This window comes from Gossypium hirsutum, chromosome D07, assembly GCF_007990345.1.
Source record: "Gossypium hirsutum isolate 1008001.06 chromosome D07, Gossypium_hirsutum_v2.1, whole genome shotgun sequence".
Taxonomy (NCBI): domain Eukaryota; kingdom Viridiplantae; phylum Streptophyta; class Magnoliopsida; order Malvales; family Malvaceae; genus Gossypium; species Gossypium hirsutum.
The window spans coordinates 3783301-3793105 of NC_053443.1; the positions used below are offsets into that span (position 1 = coordinate 3783301).

General features: G+C 26.8%; 1 long non-coding RNA gene across 1 annotated transcript; it reads left to right on the plus strand.

The window, feature by feature from the left end:
* Positions 1 to 1370, plus strand: LOC107956582 (uncharacterized). The gene is made up of 2 exons (XR_001700163.2): positions 1 to 130; positions 428 to 1370. It is a non-coding gene; the product is annotated as an uncharacterized lncRNA (long non-coding RNA).
* Positions 1371 to 9805: the final 8435 nt, after the last annotated feature.

Consider the following 9805-nt stretch of genomic DNA (forward strand, 5'->3'; position numbering starts at 1 on the left):
AGTTAAAATTCATATATTTAGTGGGGGCAACGTTTTCATCTCCTCCTCTCTTCTTAGTCAAACCAGCAAGGAAGGAAGGAAGGAAGAAAATCTAGTGTTTTCCTCCATTTGCCGTTTTCTATTATTTGAGGTAAGTGTGGTTTTCCACTTGGTTTTTAATGAATATTTAGTTGAAGGTATTGGATGATTGAAGCCCAATTTTTATATTATAGAATTGTTGAAGTTGACCTAAGTTTTAATGATCTAATGCATGGTAGATTAGTGACGGAAGATGTAATTATAAGATATTGATAGTTGGGTAGATTGTGAGATACAAGTGTGTCGAATATTGGGTTTTGAAGGACCTAATTCATTAAATGCATTTTTCGTATAATTGTTATGTTTTTATGATAATTTTTTCGTTATAAAAGACAATGTCTATATACAGAGGGACAAGGGAAAAGCCAGAGTCGTGGGCGGATAGAGACCTCGGTTTGTGCTAACATGTTTTGTTTCCAATCACATAAAAATAATTAAATATTTTAGCTTGTGGATTTATTAATGTTAACTATTGCTTTGATTGTAATTTATAATTGTTGTTGATATGAATAATTAAACATATATATAGGATACCTTGGAAGATAATATATATATATAGAATTAAATGAAGCACAGGGAGTAAATAGCAAAATATTAATCTTTTATATTATTTAGGAATGCTTCTCCAATGTATTTTTTGGATGAAAATATTCCTAAACAATTTACTTTATGAGAGAAAAAAGTATTTTTTCCAAATTAAAAATTGGCCCCAAAACACTTTTTTTAGAATCTGGAAATTAGCTTCTTCCCAAGAGTGTTTTTGTTTTTTCAAAAACACTTGTGAGAAACATTTTTAAACTAGGCCTACGAGTAGAAAGCTGTAATTGAGAATTGACATCTTATTAAATTTATGTGTATATCTACGTTTGTTCTCTCATAATTTGTCTTCAATTTATAAATTAATAGGTGGCATGTTATAATTAAATGACATTGTGTTGGAAACCATAGATTTAAATATATATATCTATATTGTTCTGGTTCGATCTTTTAATTTAAATCAATATTTTATATTACTGTGTTTATTTTACTAACATTGACGGTAGCATGTTTAGAGGTACATATAAGCTCAATTATTTGATTGGAGTGGATTATGTCAAGATGTGTACATAAGTGTCTACTTTGTGATAAAGTGATGTTGTTTAAATTGACAACAGTTTGATATTTGTTTAATACATCTATATGTGTTGGGTATAATATCGTAGCATTATTTGTGTTATAATATGATGCGAAGTATGTATATATGTAACTACTCGATCTCGATTGTGATATGTCAGGATATACATATTTTTATATACTTGAGATGGTGATAATGTTAAGTCATTCAGTTATAATATGTTTTGATGATTTATTGATAAAAAAAATATTGCCCTATTAACAGTTTGGATAGAGTTACGAGAATAGTTAGCATACTATAGGGTCCTTTTGATTGGTGGGAGATTCAACGCTTTATGTGTTATACTTGATTTAGCGTTTTATGCATGTTTTACTTGATCCGACTCAATTCCTTGAAGGTATGAACTTATTTTGGTGTATTAGTAGTTAGATCTGTATATCCATCCTCAAATCTGAGTCAGTTAATGAAGCAAAACCGATAGTTTTATTAAAGATGAACGAAACTTTTTTGAAGATAGGAAATTATTTAGAAAATGAGATTTTTTAAAAAAAAAACTATAAAAAAAATTTAGAAAACAAAGAAAATCTTTTAAAAAAACATGGGAATTTTTCTAAAAATATGAAAAATTTCAAAAAAAAATAAAATGAAAAAAATTCTAAGAATACTTGGACATCTATTTGTCCATATTTATTTTGGACCTACAATATTTTTTAATAAATTTTGTATATAATATAAGGCTTTTTATTAGATATCAGTGTCATGTCATCATATTCTAACGGTATTCTACCATAAGTATCAAGGTGCATGCAATGGCTTCCAAGTTTAAGTATCAGTTACAATATGAATTAAGTAAAAGTTTCAGAAATAAAATATAGATTTTTAAAAGAAATCATGTGAATTATACTCTGGGAATTGACTTAATTTAGTTAGAATTTTATTTTTTTAAAATATTCTAATAATTTCTCGAAAATGAGTTGGTCAAGTTAATAAAAAAATTAATAAATAAAAAATTTGATAATTTTTAAAAAATAGAGGTAACATTACCAATTGATCCATCAGATATGATAGTTGATAATAGTGATCCATTTTCCCACATAAAAAAATGCATTAATTTTGCAGTGTGTCGATGGAATCTAATCATATCATATGATATAAATGATACATTAATAACTAACTCTACTTAAAACACATATATCGATGAATGAATGCATGAGAAGTTGGAACATTAAAATGGAAACAAGTGTGGGGTGCAGTCCATAAATATATATAGAATTGGTGGCAAGGGTTGGGCTTGGAATAATGAGTGGTCCATGATGGATCCCTAACCTAAAGTTGCCAACTTTGAAGTTAGTGTTTCATTATTTAAATGTGAATATGTAAATGTTAGAACAATGTGGGACATTCGGCCCTTTAAGAGCGTGGTCTCTACTTCCCATAAATAATATAATTTATTATTTTAAAAATAATTAAAGTCCTTTCCAGTCTTCCTTATATCATATTGTACACTGTTAACTACTGCATCTTTTCAGTTCTTAATATTTCTTAATTATCGGACACTTTTGATGACAGTTAATTTTTTTTATACAACTATGAAGCGAATATTATTTATATTAAAATATCACAAAAAATTAATTGAATTTTAGAAATGAAATTTTAAAAAAAATACATAAAAAATATAGATGATGTGAGGAATGAGATGTATGTAAACAAAGATAAAGTAGGGATTGAAAGAAAGGGGAGGGTCCCGACGACCCGCCCGAAATATGGGAGGGTTCGCGTAAAAATATAGGCCTGAAATATGGGCTTGGGCAAAAATTGAGGCCCGTTTAGAAAACGGGTCGGGCCTCGGGCAAAATTTTTTTGGCCTAAGCCCGGCCCGAAAATATATTAAATATATATTTTTAAAATATAGTAGTTTTTTATTTAAGTTTCATTTACTTTCATTTCCTTATTGGCCAACTAATTTATCCAACTAATAGTTTTTTATTTTAAGTTTTATTTACTTTCATTTCCTTATTTTTAAATTATAAGTTTTTTATTATAAGTTTTTTTTTATTTGTCCAACTAATTTATGTATAAATAAGAAATAGAACAGATTTGCTTATTGGCCAGGAAATATCAAAATAGAAATAGAAATGGAATAAATAAATCCATGTAATGTATGAGTTTAATAATACATAGCTCTAGTTAAAAGAAAGAGACCCACTCAGCTTACTAACAATTAATACAATCAAGTTTGTTACAAAATAATAATAATAAAATAACATTAAGTTTGTTTTATTAATCAAATGTTAGATTTTGTTACAACAATTAATACAAAATAATAATAAAACATCAAGTTTATTTTACTAATCAAATGTTAGATTTTGTTACAACAATTAATACAATTAATTCAATTAACAATTAATACAATTAATAATTTGATAATTTTACTAACAATTAATTTTAATAACAATTAGTTTTAATTTTATTAAAAAAATAATTTAATTTTAATTAAAAACGGGCCGGGCCGGGCTCGGGCCCCATATTTGTTCTCTGGGCCGAGTCTGGACAAAATCTCAAGCTCATATTTTGGGCCGGGCCTAGCCCAGACCTAGGAGGTGGGCCAAAGTTTTTCTGGGCCCGACCCATGGACACCTCAGTCCAGACGGTCCCCGCCCTCTAAAACCGTATTTCAATAAATACAAGGTTGAAGCCAAAGCTGAATTTTATCCTTTAACAATTAATCATTGTCCGGACGTTTTCTTTAAAAAAACATAAACGTATATTTATTTATAATTATTACAAAATTGAGATTAAATATTATAATGTGAGATAAAAAAGAATGGTTAACGAGCGAAAGTAAAAGAGCCAATGATAGCCCTAACTAAAAGACCTCCCGAAGCATCAAATAGCAAATCAAAGGTGGCGGATGTTGGGATTTAAAAGATAAGACAGATATACCCTCGGAAGGCAATCAATATGATTGGTCAACCCTGACGGTTGTACTAACCTCAGCCCGTACTAGGCAGTTCCTGATATCTCTACTTTAATAGTTCATTATTTTTTGGACTAAATTATAAAGGAAATCTTTAAAGATAAAAATATACTTTTTAAGTCTTTATATTATTTTTATGTTTTCAATTTAGTTTTCATTTTCTTTATTTTTTAAATTTAAATTTTCAAATATGGTTAATATTATTAAATTCATTGATATAATATTTTAAAATTAAAAAAAATCAATTAATAATCGTATAACAAAAATGATATTGCAATGAACTTAAATTTAACAAATAATTTGAATAATATTTACAACTCTTAAAAGTTACATGTAAGATCAGAGGTTAACAAGCGTCTTATTAAAGTATAGTAAAATATTAAAAAAATAAATATCTTTTTTTATAAAAAGAGAAACATGACAGTTTTTTAAATGTTACTTGTGAAATTCAAAAATCGATATATCAAATACCAACCCTAAATAAAATATCGATTGAGTTGGGTCTTATAAATAAATCAAATTCTAATTTGATAATATTATAAAATATTAATTACTAAGATATTCATATTAATTAAGGCAAATTATGAACTCAAATTGTGAGTACAAGACAATAAACAAAAGTATAAAAATGAGAAAATAAAACATATTAAAATATGAAATATAATAATTATTTGCGAGTATTTTTTTAACATAAATTTATTTAGTTTTTAGTTAAAATGATAAATCGACTAAACATCTCTATCGCTTTATTTTTTTTCATTCTATAGATTGAGTATTTTGTAAAAGAAAATAAATTATTTTAAAATTTTTATTCAAAAAACAACTTGAAAATTTAAATGTTTTTTCAAAAATTAAACTATTATTTTAAACCATTTTAATATACAATATTTTAAGGAAGTGATAAAATATTATCATTTTTTAATTAAGTGAAAAAAGAGTTAAAAAAATTCAATTGATTGAAAATTAATATTTTTAACAACTTAATTTTAAGAGAATTTTTTTTCAAAAAATATAGAAAATAATAAGTAGATAGAGGCCTATTTATCAGAGAATAAATTCAATTATTTTTTAATTTTATTTATTTAATATTATATTATCATTTATCAAACAGTCTAATTATACTTGTAATTTAATTTTAAGTAAAATAATAAAAATATTTTATAGCTTCAATCTAATGTTTAATTTTTCAATACTTTTTTTTCAACGCTTATTTTTTTTCAATTGATAAACTGGCAAAATAAGTGCTGAAAAAATATGTATTGAAAAAAATAATAGAGCATAATTAATAATAAATTTGTCTTAAAACGTGGTTTCTTTATATTTTTAATAATATAAAAAATACTCTTTATATTTTTGTTTTGTTTTGCATTATTTTTATTATTTTTAGAATATTTTAGTAATTTAATTGATTGAATTACTCCTTCGTAACTTAAAACACTAAATTTAGTAAAAGAAAAACTTTTATAATAGTCTTGACATAATAAGTTAATTCAACACCAAAAGCGTCAATAAAAATTAAAAATTAAATTATAAAATAAATAATATATATTATAAATGTTGGATGTCCATCATGATCAAGATAAATGAAGCACTGTAATCACCCCTTTTGATCAATAAAGTACATCTTCTATTACTTTCATATTTTCTTTATGTTTGTATTCACTTCAGGGAATGCAATAAATCTAATAGGATAGACTTCTAAATGCCTTCATTGTTTCTTTATTTTATAGCCACGTTATTAGCACAATCTTGTTCAAAGTGATAGTTCCTTTTATCGACGATCAAATTTATCCTTCATAGTTTTCAATATCTTTGATGGCAAGATGTAAAGTTTTTACAAAAAATTTATTTTATTTAATATTTCATATCTGATTATTATTTTTCATTCTTTTCTCACTATATGTTATCATTGTTTTGATTAGCTTATTTTATTTTTTGTTCTTAAGGATGGTGAAAGATTTTATATCGTTTATCTATATGAAATCGAGAAGTAAGATTTACTCTCAAAGTTTGCTTTTTGACATTTGCTTGGGGATGATCTATTTTTCTTCATTACAAAAGATGTCCATAATCATTACTTCTCATCCATATATAGTAACATAAGAATCAAATTCTTTTGAAATTTGATTTGATTTCCATTAAAAAGTTCAATTTATATAATTCACTATCCATATCTTTATAAATTTATAAAATCCTTCATATATTTAGTTATTGGTATTTTTACGTGGAGATAAATATTTGTTTTTCATTTTTAATAGAATTGATTGGTTTAGTTTTTATTTTGATTAAGATATATGATTATTGTGGAATGTGAGTAAAAATACTTACTTGTCATGAACTTTGGGATATTCACCATGTCTATGATAATTTCATATCATTGTAAAATTTGAGATGAAATTATGTCATAAGAGGTGGAGGTTAGAAAATATTTATGTTTAAACTTTTATAGCTGTAAAGTTATTTTAATTTGACATTATAATATTTTATATTTTGTTGTGGTATAATATATAATATATATTATCTAACCACAATGATTTATTAGTGACATGAATTTATTATTTGTTACGTTTAATATATGTTTTATTTATACCTATTCATTTTATTTTTATATGAATAAATAAATTTTTATTTAAAATAAATTATACGTTCATTAAGGTTATACAATAAAATGATTATCTGCTCTTAAAGAGCTAATATTGCATCAAATTGTAAAAAGCTCTTTAAGAGCTTATATTTTAGCTCCTTGTGATGCAAAATTTTGTAAAATATAATATTATTTTTCATATCAAGAAGATATATGTTGAATAAAACTTTCATGTGTTTTACATTAAAACCATATATATAAATAACATGAGATACTCATGTATTTCTCTGAAGGTATGATTGAAATATCTAATGTGCCCTTGCATTATAAATATTGTGAAAATGACTTTAACAGTATTTTTGATTGATCTCATACTTTCTAGTGGCTAAGCAAAATAAAAAGTTACTAATGAAAAACTATGAAATTCTTCCACTAGTTTTGCTTCATTCCCTGAAGTGAATGTAGCAGTACATAACAATTATAAAAAATGAAAATATAGAGATCATGATTGTTGTTATAATTGAGGATGTGTTTGAAGACTAATCATGACAACATGAATAGATAGATTTTGATTTAAAATTCACGCATGTTTTTGCGATGGTGATTATAAAATAAAAAATCTATTGGAACGTTTATAAGTTCGTCTTAGTAAATCTATTGCATTCCCCGAAGTGAATGCAAAAGAAAATATAAACCAATATTATTCCAATATTTGGTAGTACAAAATTAGTCGAAAGCTCCAAAAGAGTTAATGTATTATTATCTTGTGATGATTAATCTATTGATTTTAAAAGATATTTATAATGGATCTTATATTGAGATTGTGAATGAAGAAAATATTATATTTCATATGAATCACCATTGCTATAAATATCTATTTTGGAAGGATGAAAAAAGAGAGGATTGGGTTATTAATTTATATTTATTTTATTGTGATCTTCTTTTGTCATCATCCCCATTAAGGGGTTGACAAAATATTTGACTGTGAAAGATCTATTTATGAGTAATAAAATATGATAATTCTATCTAAAGCTTGTTATAGTTGGATGCACCTGAAGTTGCAATTTTTTTTTAGATATTTGAAGATTCTGACATATTCCCGGAAGAATATTGCAGATAATGTCACAATAGCACTTATATGTGGATACAAAGTAAAAGGAATGATAGTAAAAATATTAATTTGTTATAATTTAGTACAATTGAAACACATGTTAAAGTAAACCAGAAGTTTACTGATACAAATGCATTTACTACTTGGCGTGACCAGTTAGACCATCCTGGATCATATATGATGCAAAAATTAATTAAGAATTCATATGAACATTCATTAAAGAACCAGAAGATTCTTTAATTTAAATGAATTCTCATATGTTGATTGCTCTCAATGAAAATTGATTATTAGAAACTCACTAGCCAAAGTTGAGATTTAATTAAGTCGAGGTAAGTTCGTGTAACTAAATTGTGTATATTTATATGTTTTAATTTAATGTTGTATATGTGAATTTTATAAATATCATATGTATGAAATTAATCACATATCTGATAATGCTCGATAAATAATAAGTCCAGTTTGGATAAATGAGATTCGATGGATACAAGGTTCTCGAATTGGTTGTGGTCCTGCATATGTTGCGAACACACCACAGCTCGAAGGAGCGTCCCGTTATTAGCCATCTCGAGCTTCCCGTTATATGGTTCATGCGAGCTTTCCGTTAATAGCTCTTCGGAGCATTCCGATCGGTTGTGATTCTGCATGTGTTGTGGACACACAACAACTCTTATTACCGTCCTGATATATGGCTCTTCACGAGCTTCCCGATTAAAGGCTCTTTGTGAGCTTCCTAATTAATGGCTTTCCGGAGCTTCCCGGTATAGCTCACTTGAACTTCCCGATATATGGCTATTCGGAGCTTTCGGAATATAGCTCTTATGAGCTTTGTATTATACAGCCTGGATAAGCTTCCTGTTACATGGCTCACATGAGCTTCCCGTTATATGGCTTGAGAGAAAGCTTCCCATTTATGTGTTTGTATGAGCATTCCCGAATATGAATTGATGGTTTACAGCTTTTTACACTTCATATGTACTACCCTTGTATTTATCGATATTTTAAATAATTTAACGGGTAAAGTTTCGATATGGGATGATATGAATTCAAGATAAATTATTATGAGAAATACTTGAAATACAAAGATATGATATGTACATGTTCATGGACACTTAAAGTGATGAATACTTGTATGTGGAAATTGAATATTGATGAGCTCATTCATGTTTCTTGGTATTTATGTGAATTACATGACTAACAAACTTGATGAGGATATGTGTTTAGTCAATTGGCCAAATTGGTTTGAGCATGTTTATTTATTTTAAATGTAAATTAAATGGTAAGTTAATATCCTATTATAAGAACTTACTAAGCATTAAATGCTTCTTCTGTTTTATTTTACCCTGTTCTATAGTAATTCAGAAGCTCGTTGATTTGGAATCTTGGCGGAGATATCATCACACTATCCATTAACTCATCTCGGTATATTTAGTAAATCAACTTTGGTTATAATAGCATGTATAGGTTAACTTGATCAATATTGGCATGTAAATGTTTTGTTATGATTAGCCATTGGAATGGCTTGTGTTAGTATAATTATATAAATATATATGTATGTGTATGTGGCCTCATCAACTAGATATATATGTGAGTGAATGAATGGAAATGAAATGTAAATTGAATATGCATATAATAAATCGGCCAACAAGGTAAGTTTATATACTTGGTTGTGCGACAAAATGCTAAGTTTAAGACTTGATATTGGTTTGGTTTGAATGTCTTGTATTGGTTGTAAATATGTTAAAATGTTATTGTAAGTGGAAGACAAGTTTGGCTGAGAAATATGGTTAGGAATGACCTTATTTTGTCCACACGGGCAGAGACACGGGCGTGTGTCTCAGTCGTGTGTGACACACGGCCTAGCACATGGGCGTGTGTTTTGGCCGTGTGTCCCCTACATCTTAAAAATTTCGAAACAAAATGCTCAAAATTGATCACACGGCC